Below are 12,759 nucleotides of genomic sequence, written 5' to 3'. Positions count from 1 at the left end.
TAAAAAAAATTGGTGCAGGGACTCAAATAAAAGGAAAAAAAATGTAGGGACTCAATTAAAAAAAATTGGTGCAGGGACTCAATTAAAAGGAAAAAAAGTATAGGGACCTAATTAAAAATTTTGCGAAACTATAGGGACCAACAAAGTAATTAAACCTTATAAGAAAGTAGAGCTAACAAATGCTAAAAAAGTATCTTGGCTAGGATTGAGAATCAATGTTTTCTATCCTTGTTATTAATCATAACATAACAATGATCAAGAGTAACCCTATTTTGTCATCTCCTACACCGGGAGAAGGTAAAATAGGCATAGTTAACCCTAATTCATAAGTCCTAATCAATTTACTAATTGAATTAGCAAACGATTAGAGTCAATGGAGATAAGATTAACTAACAATTCTAGATTACCAATCTAAATTGGACATTAATGACTTAAGGTCACCTAATTTTCTAATTCTAAGCCAAGAATACAAAAATCTACTCTAAACTAAACCAAGCATTATATCAAATACTTGAAAGTAATAAAATAAAAGTATATTAAATTACAATAATTAAAAAAAATCTAACGCTACCAAATGCAAGAAATAAATAACAATAACTCAAACAAGCATCAAGAAAACATAAAACAACAAATTACATTAAAGAAAATTGAAAATTGACAATTATTCATAAAGTAAAAAGTAGCAAATAGAGAAATTAACAAGAGAAACTAGGCAAATTAAGATACTAGAACAAGAAAGTATAAAGAGAATTAAACTGAAACAATAATTAAAACCTAAATCTAAGGAGAAATTAACCTAAGAATCCTAAATTCTAGAGAGAAGATGGAGCTTATCTCTTTAGAATTCTAATCTAAACTATGCTCTAAACTATACTAATGGCTTCCCCTTGATCCCTCTTGAGAATAGCTTCAAATACTTCAGAAATAAGTTGGATTAGGCCCAAGAAAGCCCTGAAATTGCGACCCACGTGTCATTTTAAGTAAATCACATGCTGACAGTTATGCGTATGCATCTGCCATGCATCGCCCGACTTGAGATTCATGCATACGCATAAGGCATGCGTACGCGCAATTTGGGATTCATGTGTACGCATAAGGCATGCATACGTATGACTATGAGAATCTCTAATATTTATTTCTTCATGAATTCTCCACTTTTGCATGATTTTTCTTCACTTCCTCAAGCCATCCTTGCCTTCTAAGGCTGAAATCACTCAACAAATACATCAAGGCATCGAATGGAATTAAAGTGAATTAAATTTAGCAATTTAAGAGCTTAAAAATCATGTTTTTAATCATGAAGCACAATTAGGAGAAATTCATAAAACTATGTTATTTCAATGAATAAACGTGAGAAAAGTCAACAAATTTCACTCATTTAAAGCAGATAAATACCATGAAATGTGGATTTATCAACCTCCCCACACTTTAACAATAGCATGTCCTCATGCTAAACATAAAAAAAAGACAAGATCAAAGGGTGTTCAAAATTTATTGAAAGAAAACTATCTATATCTATTCTATCTATCTACGTATATGTACCTATCTACTTGGTCAAAAGATATTAATTTCTAAGAAAACATATAAACAATCAAGGGCTTAACTAAGATATCATTCAATGCAATTCCCATGAATCAATTTGAGTTCTTAAAGAAGCATAATAACTTGCAAGATAAGAGATAATAACAGGTGGAAACATAGAATTGAGCAATCAAACCCCTCATCGGATGTGTATACTCTCTAATCGCTCAAGTGTATAGGGTTGATTCGCTCAATTCTCTTTTAATCTTGCTTTCTAAGACCTGTTTCTCATCTAACAATTAATAATTATTCAATGTATGCATACAAATATCATGAGGACTTTTCAAGGGTTATAATGGGGCTAGGGTCAAGGTAAGGATGTATATGGTTAAGTGAGCTAGAATTTGAATCTTTGATTAGCCTAAACTCCCACCTAACATTTAACAACCTATACAATTCTAATGCAAATCTAACTACCCATTAATTCACTTTTCACACAATCATGCATTCTTTTCAATTCACATCTCATGCGCACTGTTATTATTACTTTTCTTTAGGGTCTTTGTCCCCTTTTTATTTTTTTCATTTCTCTTTCTTTCTTTTTTTTTTTTATAAAACATCGAATAGAATAATACAAAAATATTAATGTATGCGGTTTAAACATTCATGCATGAGTATGTATCCAATTTCCAATATTTTCAATAAAAATTCAAAACACATTTTTATCTCAACCAATGTTCCCAAATTTTGCACACTTAAATGATAGACACCCTCACTAGCCTAAGCTAATCAAAGATCCAAATAAGGGACATTTATTATTTTTCACTTAAGGCTAGTAATGTATTGAAGTTAAGAACAAAATGGGATTAAATAGCTCAAAATTGGTTAACAAAGATAGATGAAAGGTAGGCTATTTGGGTAAGTAAGTTAAATAAAACAATGGCCTCAATCATATAATTTCATATATACATAGAATAATGGACATAAAGAATTAAACAAGTCAAAGATTACAATCATAGAAAGAGAATAACACACACAAGAATGGAAATAGTGGTTAAAATGATGCAACCACACATTAAAAGCTCAAAAATTCACAAGATTGTGTGTTTTAGCTCTACTATATTCCACAATATTTTTCAAGCAAGTTCAATGAAACATTTTTCAACTCAAATCAACTTGGGATGCCCTATAAAGAATGTTTTTCTTAGAAAATTCATTTATTTGACTAAGCTTATTCTATATATAATAATGTGATTGGATGAAAAATCATCAAAATGTGTAAGTTCATTTCCTATTCTCAATCAATCCAAAACATCATGATAGAAAATTAAATTAGGTTCAATTATCACATTATCCAATCACAACTAACTACTAAAAGCTAAAGATATATATATGTACAAACCAAAATATGAAAATGCAATAAACCAAAGTAACTAGACTATGTAGCAAAGATATATACAAACTAAAATAACAAAGTGAAAAAGCTAGAAAAGTATCCAAAATAACAAAAATTAAAGCTAAGAGTGTTCAGAACAGAAACAATTTCACCAAAAAATTTGTCAATTCGGTCAGACGACCTCCCTACACTTAAAATCAACCATCGTCCTCAGTGTTCACATGGAATGGAAGGAGTCATCGTCATCTCCATTCAGCTGGCAGATCCTGCTCCTCCTCCTCACTAGGCATTGATGAGGTGTCCAACTCCTCTATCATCTCATCTCAATCCCAATCCCAATCCCGGTTCTAGCGCTTGATGTTCTCGTAGCAGCGCTCCAAGTGAGCTATCTTCTGAAATAACCGGTAGACTAGATGGTAGATCGGATCTCATGATGACGATGGTGCTGCTGGTGCAGGTGGCGACTGCTGATGATGCTGAGGTCTGAAGGGCCTGCTTCTCTTGTGGATGTTGGCTAATGGCGGCCTATGTGTCTAGTGGTTGGCTGAGACTTATACCAGTTGCCATGTGGTATCACTTTCTTTCTCCTAATGAATGTTGGTCTCTCATCAGTGGTCAGTCAGATAATCTCGGCCTCCGTAGCTAACTGGGTGATCAAACACGAGAAGGCCAGGTTGCCAATGTAGTGAGCCTGACTCATATGCTTTCTGATGAGCCTTGGAAGGTACAGCTATTTACCCTCCAAGACACGCCAGATCAAGACTGTCATGTATGCAGTAATCTCTACCTCGTGGGTGCTCGGCATCATATAATTAGATATGATCTGCTGCCATATCCTAGCTTCCATCGTCAGCGCATGAACTAAAATAGCTTTGGGAGCTGTTTTGTTAGATCCATATATCCACTGACTCCCAGGCTTCACAATGATGTCCATCACTTTATCCCAGTTGAAGGTCATCATTTTTCTCTCACTTTCTACCTATTCATAAGCATCCTTCTCAACTGTCTTAGGCAGAAAGTGGAGGATTTTCTTGATCGACTCCTCAGTAACTGAGATCTTCTTGCCCTTCAAGGGAATTGGATTGAGGGCCCCCTGTAGTAATTGACGTAGGACTCACGGATCCACGATGCATTCATAGCCACAAGTTTCCTATCTGGGAATACCCATCCCCATTGAGTAATCTGATCCTCAGTATATTGTTACAGCTCTTCGGGGATTTGGAGCTTCCTCTCAACGTGCAGACTGCATTTTCAAAAGTCCAGGAACTTCAGCTCTGAGTACAGGTTAGAGAATTTGAACTCATCACTAGGAGACAAACTTTGATTCTCTTTATCTCTCCTACTGATGGTTCTTTTTTTTTTAGCCTCATCTGCTGATTCAGCGGCCTATTGTGTTCTCTTTCTTTTACCCGACTCTATGGTCTTACCCTTTCCTTTTCTATCAGACATCCTGAAAAAGAACAAAGGAAACGGGCATATGAAATGCATTCTAAAGGCACACAAAGTAAAATGATATAACAAGCAGGCAAGAATTAAGAAACTGAGGTAAATAACAACATACTTGTGAAGTGAACAGAGAAAATATAATTGATTTGAAGTGTATGTGAAATTTAAAACAAAACCAAAACTAAACAGAAATAACACTGCAATCAATCAAAGTTAATTAAAGTTTGTTAACTTGCCTGTTTAACAAAAAGAAGGTAAAGGAACATTATATTGTTGCTATTCACTTTGAGAAAGAAAAAGAATTAGTTGAAAAAGAAAATTTAGTGGTTACGTACATAGCAAACATGGTCCTTAACTCGGAAACGTTTTCAAAATGTGCAAAACAGGCAAGCTTACATTCAACTTCCCTCTATATGCATTATGATAAAATGAGCGGTTTAAAGGTATGTGTAGCGCACATATTCAACAAAACGGTTCAACATATCATTAAAGCATAAGCATAGCAATTGACGAACGAAAAAGCAAAAATAACAATGAAACACAACATTCTCAACCATCAATGCATTCAAATGAACCACAAGATTAATGTTAAAAGAGTTAAGGTTGCACCTATGATAACTCCAACAAACAAGCATGAAGAAAGTGAATAAAACAAGTTACATAGGCTGAAATTTGTTAATATTGTGAATTCAAGTAAAAGAAACCTCAAGTATGTAAAGTATATAGGTTTTGGTCATTTTGGAATTCAAAACAAATATCTCAATGCATTTAGGACAAATGATAGGAAAAACAAGCATTGAAATAGGAAATTGACCAAAAACTATCATTAAAAGCTCTAGAGGTAATCTTGCTTATTATCCGGTGTATAAGGTCTTATTGACATAGAATACCGTCAATGAGAACCTTGCATCACCGGCTCACAAAACACAACTTCAATATATAAAAAAATTCAGCAGCATATAGTAGTAAATAGGAATCAAATGAGCTCAGTGGTTGGTCAATTGAGCATAGCATAATATCATGATAATCTAACACATTATCAAACAATTTTAGCATAATACCTCAGCTCAATTGACATCAATTACTAAGGATGTACAATGAAAAACAATTAAACAATTTCGGTAGCATAAATCAACAAAAACCAGCAACCATCCATGAATTTGACAATTCACCAAATCAGACAAGAATATCAAGTCAATTCATGAAGTAGTCATATAATATCAGCAACAATTTAACAATTTAACATAACATTTTACTTAATCAACCATTTTTCAAATGAATTTAGCAATTCTTTACTTAATTCATGGGAATTCAAACAATTATGCGCAATTGAGTAAAGTATCAAAGTTCAACATAATCAACAAATGAACGATGAAACCATCAATCATTCAAGAAAATAGCAGAAAAATCCAAACCAAACACAATCACAACAACAAAATAAATAGACCTAAATCCACTACATACTATGTTCAACCTACCTAATTCTAATCTAACAAAACTAACTTATTAAACTAAAAATTAAACTAATAGAAAATAAAAAGGAAAATGGTAAAAAACTAGAACAAAAAACTAAACGGAGAAAAAGGAAAGGGAAAGGATAGACTGGCGGCAGCAGAATGGTGTCCAACTAGGAAGATGGTGCAATGGTGGTGCAGCAACAGCAGTGATGGCTACTGGCAGCTAGAGGCTTTTCTGCGAAAATAGAGAAGAACAAGGGCGACAGTTCATGGATAGGAAGAGGAGAAAGAGGAGAAAAAGGGTGGTTGTGGTGGCGTCCATGGCGGCTATGGTGGTCACCGACAGTGGTTGAAGGTTAGAGCTAACAACAATGGAGGTTTGGGGTGGGTTGCATTTAAATACGATGAAGATAAGTGGAAGGGGGTAATGAGTCATACGAATTAGGGATTCGCATAAGTAGCTGAAATTTGAATTTGTGCGTACGCGTGTAAGATGCGTATGCACAAGTTGTATGATTTTGTAAAGAGGTGCGTATGCATTAGTCATGCGTACGCATGAGTGGTTGTGCGAAATGGTTGCGTATGCGAGTAAAGACATGCGACGCGAGCTATTGCCACTGACCCCTTATGTCGCATACGCGAGAAATGGTTGCGCACGCAACTTTGTCAAAAACTTAGTGTTTGCGTGTATGCATTAGCCACGCATGCGCGCGAGCTTGCTCTCATTTTTTTTTTCAAAACTTTTTTCCACTTTTTCACCAAACCAAGAATCTCAAACACCTAATTAAGATACCAAATCAATGTCAGACTTTATTAAACAAGTTAAACTACCAATTAAACTGAACAAACCTAATTAAAAATGAAAATTTAACTTACTTACCAATATATACAAAAGAGAAAATGGAAAGAGTTTACCATGGTGGGGTGTCTCTCACCTAGCACTTTTAGCTAAAGGCCTTAAGTTGGACATTTTGGTGAGCTCTTTTCATAGTGGCTTATGCTTGAACTTATCCTGAAACTTCCACCAGTGCTTGATCTTCAAGTGATTGCCAGAATTTTTAATCAAGTGCACCAAACCTTGATGAAGTTTCACACAAGTCAAGAGCTCCCAAAATTAATCCTCATCTTGTAATCCGGGATCCCAAGTTTTCACACCCGCCTTCTAATTGATTCTTGTGATTTCACTCGGGTGACATCACTCTAGAATTCTCCTTTAGACACCAAAGCACCTCCTAAACCCAATCAATTGAGCACTATGCTAACCTTTGCACTTAAACTTTGAAGTTTCAACCTTAATGAGCATTGATTTATAATGGCAACCACTAACCATCTCTCTGTTACTCTTCACTCCATAAAGAGCCCTAAGTTGACCATCTGTCTCTAGCAAACTGTATTCAAGTGGGACAATAAAGTTAAAGGATACAAGTTTTACCCACTTGAATGATGTGATGGATGGTAGTGTCTTACGAAGAGAGGGTTCCAACAACCTTGGCAATGCAATTTCCATTCCTTGTTTGACAACTTCTTCTAATTCTTTATCACTTATGAAATGTCTTGGAGGTTGTGCACATTCCTCCTTAACTTTGCTTTCATGCCCAACGAAAGAAGGTTTAACAAGATCATCGAGGTGATTGGTTAGTATGGACAAAAAATCATCAATGATGAAATCCATTTTTTTGATAAATTTCTCCCAATTCTTCAACCACTTCTTCAAATTTAAGGATCTCAACATCCTCCACTTGTGGCAATTCATGCTTCCTTTCCTCTTTTCTCTTGAAGCTCAAGACTTTCTTCCAAACTACGCTCTTCGGTTGATCCTTCACATCCGTCAATGGGAGTGCTTTGATCGTATGAACGTAGGAAGACTAAGAGATTCACGGCTTCGGCTATAGTAGCCACCATGGTTTCTTGCCTCTTGTGCTCTTGTTCTTGCTCTTGGAGAAAAAAGCGAAGCTCTCTTTGTTCTTGAAGAGCCTCTTCCAACCACCCTTCTTCTTTCGATTAAGAATTCAAGCTTTCTTCTACACCACTCTCTTTGGTTGACTCTACTCCTGCACATACGTCTAATGGTTGTACAAGAGAAGAGATGGTAGTTATGCTTATGGAAATTCGGTCCATTAATTCCCTGAGGTGATCCGATTGCTCATCTTGTTCTTGAAGAAATGATCAAAGCTCTTTTTGGTCTTGAATTAATGGTTGGAGAGCTTCGTCTATTGAGGGTTATGGTGAAAAAGAAGGTTGATTGTGTTGGAAGTGGTTATCATATGTGGGAGGTAGTTCATATTGGTGATTAGATTAAGGTGGGGTATATAGGAGTGGTGGTTGGGAATATCGGTGTTGGAATGATGGTAGTTCTAAATATAGGTTGTATGGCTCATATGGTAGTGTTTGGTGGTAAGATGTGGCTTGTAAGTAAGGTGGTTGAGGGCTATGTTGAGGAGATTGATAAGCATATGGTGGTTGAGATTGATAAACCATAAGAAGATCTACCATATCCGTTGGATTAGTATGCATTACGGGATGTATTGTGACCATAAGAGACTGGAGGAGGTTGTTGCCCAGAAGGTTGTCTGTAAGCATGTGGCTCCCCGCTCAATTGAATTTCTGATCCATAATGTAATCCATCATTGAAGTTTTCATTTCCAAACTCATAGCTAAAATGGTGAGAATTCAAAGTGAAAAGAAAAAATAAAAAAGGTAATAAGAAACAAAGAAAAACAAACTCCTAAAACTAGCAAAAGCAAGTAAAGAATAAAAAACAAGATAATCACAATATTCAAATATGAACAATAACCAATAACAAGAATACATTGTGAGTTGGATACATGAAGATGAGGTGGCTGAGTTGGAGAGAATGGCATCAGTTGAAGAAATAAAGAAAGCAGTATGAAATTGTGAGTCGTCTAAGGCACCAAGTAGTGATGGTTACAATATGAATTTCATTAAGAAGTGTTGGGGAGATATTGGGTTGAAATTCACTACAACAATGGTGAATTTTTTTTTAACTGCTACCAAGAGACTCTAATGTTGTTACCTAGGTGGCTCTGGCTCCTAGGTTTATTGGGACAAAGGATATCAAAGACATTTGCCCAATCAGCATGGTATGATATGTATACGAGGTCATATCAAAGGTATTGGTACAAAGATTGAGGAGCGTAATGCCAGAATTAGTAGGAAAGACACGGAGTATTTTTGTGAAGGGAAGGAAGATACATGATGGAGCTTTGATTGCTTATGAGACTGTGCAGTGGCTGAAGACGAGGAAGAATAATTCAGCAATAATTAAGTTAGATTTAAAAAAAGCATATGACAGATTTGATAAGGGACTAGATACCAGTTCAGAAATTCACAAGTTATAAATCTCGAATCTCGTTGCAAGCATAGTTCCAAACCGGCAAATAGCCCTATCAAAGTTTAATTTGTTTGTCACAAATGCAAACCAATAAAAACTGAGAGTATTAGATCTTAGGTCGTCTCTCAAAGGAGTTGCAGTGAGGTGTACGTGCTATTGGTTATGAGAAAACAGGGTTTTGAAGACAAAAAGGCAAGAAACTAAATTGCAAGAAAGTAGAGCTAACAAATGCTAAAAGGGCATCTTAGCTAGGATTGAGAATCAAGATTTTCTATCTTTGTCATTAATCATAACATAACAATTATCAAGAGTAACCTTATTTCGTTATCTCCTACATCGGGAGAAGGTCAAATAGGCATAGTTAACCCTAATCTATAAGTCCTAATCAATTTACTAATTGAATTAGGAAACAGTTAGAGTCAATGGAGACAAGATTAACTAACAACTCTAGATTACCAATTTAAATTAGACATTAATGACTCAAGATCACCTAATTTTTCATTTTCAAGTCAAGAATACAAAAATCTACTCTAAAGCTAAACCAAACATTTTATCAAACACTTAGAAGGGATAAAAAAAGCATATTAAATTGCAATAATAAAAAAATCTAACGCTACCAAATGTAAGAAATTAATAACAATAACTCAAACAAGCATCAAGAAAACATAAAATAACAAATTGCATTAAAGAAAATTGACAATTGTTCATAAAATAAAAAGTAGCAAAGTAGAGAAATTAACAAGAGAAACTAGGAAAATTAAGATACTAGAACAAGAAACTATAAAGAGAATTAAATTGAAACAAGAATTAAAACCTAAATCTAAGGAGAAATTAACCTGAGAACCCTAAATTCTAGAGAGAAAAGGGAGCTTCTCTCTCTAGAATTCTAACCTAAACCATGATTTAAACTATACTAATGGCTCCCCCTTGATCCATCTTGAGACTAGCTTCAAATGTTTCAAAATGAGTTGGATTAGGCCTAAGAAAGCCCTAAAATCACGATCCACGTGCCATTTTAAGTAAATCACGTGCTGACAGTCATGCGTACACATCTGTCATGCATACGCGCGACTTGAGATTCATGCGTACACGCAACTTGGGATTCATGCGTACGCATAAGGCATGCGTACGCATGACTATGATAATCTCTAATCTCCATTTCTTCATGAATTCTCCACTTTTGCATGCTTTTTCTTCACTTCTTCAAGCCATCCTTGCCTTCTAAGTCTGAAATCACTCAACAAATAAATCAAGGCATCGAATGAAATTAAAGTGAATTAAATTTAGCAATTTAAGAGCCTAAAAGCATGTTTTAAATCATTAAGCACAATTAGGAGAAATTCACAAAACTATGTTATTTTAATGAATAAACGTGAGAAATGTCGATGAATTTCACTCATTTAAAGCAGATAAATACTATAAAATGTGGATTTATGAAGATTCAAGTGGAGTTTTGTGGATATTGTCCTTCAGAAGATGGGTTTTGGTAATAGATGGTGAAGGTGGGTCAAGGAGTGTGTTTGCTCGGCGTCTATGTCGATTTTGATAAATGGTTCACCATCTAAATCCTTCAAGATGGAATGAGGTTTAAGGAAAGGCGATCCTCTCTCCCCTTTTCTCTTTGTTCTTGTTGTTGATTTGCTCAATAGGATGGTAGCTGAGGCTGTGAGGAATAGCAGGATTTCTCCATTATTGATTGGAAGGGACAATATTAAATTGTCTTACTTACAGTTTGTAAATAACACCATCATGTTCTGTCCACAAGATGAGGACACAATAAAAAATTACACGATACTTTTATGGTGTTCTAAGGTGATGTCTAGGCTGAGTATTAATTTTGATAAATCAAGCTTGATTCTAGTTAATTGTGAGTGTGAGTAGACACGGATAATGTGCAGATTGTTGGGGTGTAAAAAAGCATCCTTGCTAGTTAAATATTTTGGTGTTCCACTGGGAGCGAATCTGAGACTTGTCAAGACATGAAAATTGATTATAGACAAGATGAAAGAGAAATTCAATTTGTGGAAAGTAAAAATTTTAAATAAAGTTGGTAAGCTGGTTCTTATTAAATCAGAGTTTAATAGTCTGCCAGTGTATTATCTCATCTTATACAAAATGCCAAAAACAGTAGCAGAGAAGTTAATTTCATTGCAAAGGAGATTTCTCTGGAGTAACAAAAATAGCAAACATGGGATACCCTTAGTGAATGAGAAATAGTACAAGCTCCAAAAAAAGAGTAGGAAGTTTAGAAGTTGGAGATGCAGTAATTCAGAATATCGCTCTTTTATTCAAATGGTGGTAGCGGTTCTCTAAGGATGATTGTCCATTATGAAAAAAAGATTGTGTGTTCTTGTAATAATTTAAATCCTAATGTATTGTTTTTCATCAGTCTGTACCTACAAGAGGAGGTCCATGGAAGAATAAATGTCAGTTGCAGATAAAGGAGCAGGAGGTGAGAGATAAGATGATCCAGGGTTTATCTCTAGAGGTAAGAAAAGGTAGAAGAGTCCAATGAAGAAGATGCCATTCGTTTGATGAGAAATAAAAAAGGAATATCGAAAATTCGAGTGGCTGAAGCTGAAGCAGCTACTTTCGGAGTAACAGAAAGAAAAGCAACGACTAGAGTGGGTATTTTATACTCCTCAATATACTCTTTTCTACTCATTCTATTAACTGAATATGGGAGGACAATTGGTTTTCAGGTAGTGTGTTGAAGGACATTTTCCAAGGTTTTTCTCAGTTTCAAATCAGAACAGTTCTGTTATAGGAGATTATATGTTTTGGGATAGGTTTGAGTGGATATAGAACTTTCAGTAGAGAAGGAAACTATTCCAATGGGAGTTGGAACTAGTTAACCAACTTCATGGAGTTCTACGGTCAGTCAACTTAACAACTGAAAGAGAGGATCGACTAGTGTGGAAATTTGATAAACAGGCGTTTAGTTTACTAATTCCTTTGTGCAAGTTTTGCAGGCGAAAATACTTCTAGAGGATATTACAAGCTATAGTTTCACTAGTTCTATTTGGAGAGGTTTAGTACCTCCATGAATTGAGTTATTCATCTGATTTGTGTTAGTTGGTAGAGTCAATACTAAGGAGAGATTATGTAGGTTAGGCGTTATTGATCAACGTGTGTGTGTGTGTAGGATTTTCATCACTTATTTTTTGGTTGTGAATTTACTTGGCAGGTGTGGTGTACGTGGTTGTTTGACTATGGTAGATTGTAGGTTATTCCAAAGACAATTAAGCAACATTTTGAGAGCTGGACAGGAGTGCTTGTAAGAAAGAAGGAGTGTAAAAGGTGGTTAATTGATTTTTTTGCTATCATTTGACATATATGAATAGAAAGGAATAAAAAAAATTTCAGGAGTCAAAAAGCAGGAGTAGCAAAAGTTATCAATAGGTCGCTTATGAGCTACGAAGAGTTGAATAGAGTTGATCCTAATGGTTGTTGATGGTAATGTCAGAGATGACTATAGATTGAACTTTTGTACTTGCTGTTTAGTTTTCTTTTTGTTCTGTTGTTGCTCTACCTTATTATATTGAGCTCTTTTACTTCAAAAAAAATAATCAATAAAATATCTCTAA

Source organism: Arachis ipaensis, chromosome B07 (assembly GCF_000816755.2).
Source record: "Arachis ipaensis cultivar K30076 chromosome B07, Araip1.1, whole genome shotgun sequence".
In the NCBI taxonomy this organism is placed as follows: Eukaryota; Viridiplantae; Streptophyta; class Magnoliopsida; order Fabales; family Fabaceae; genus Arachis; species Arachis ipaensis.
This window is presented reverse-complemented; position numbering follows the sequence as displayed.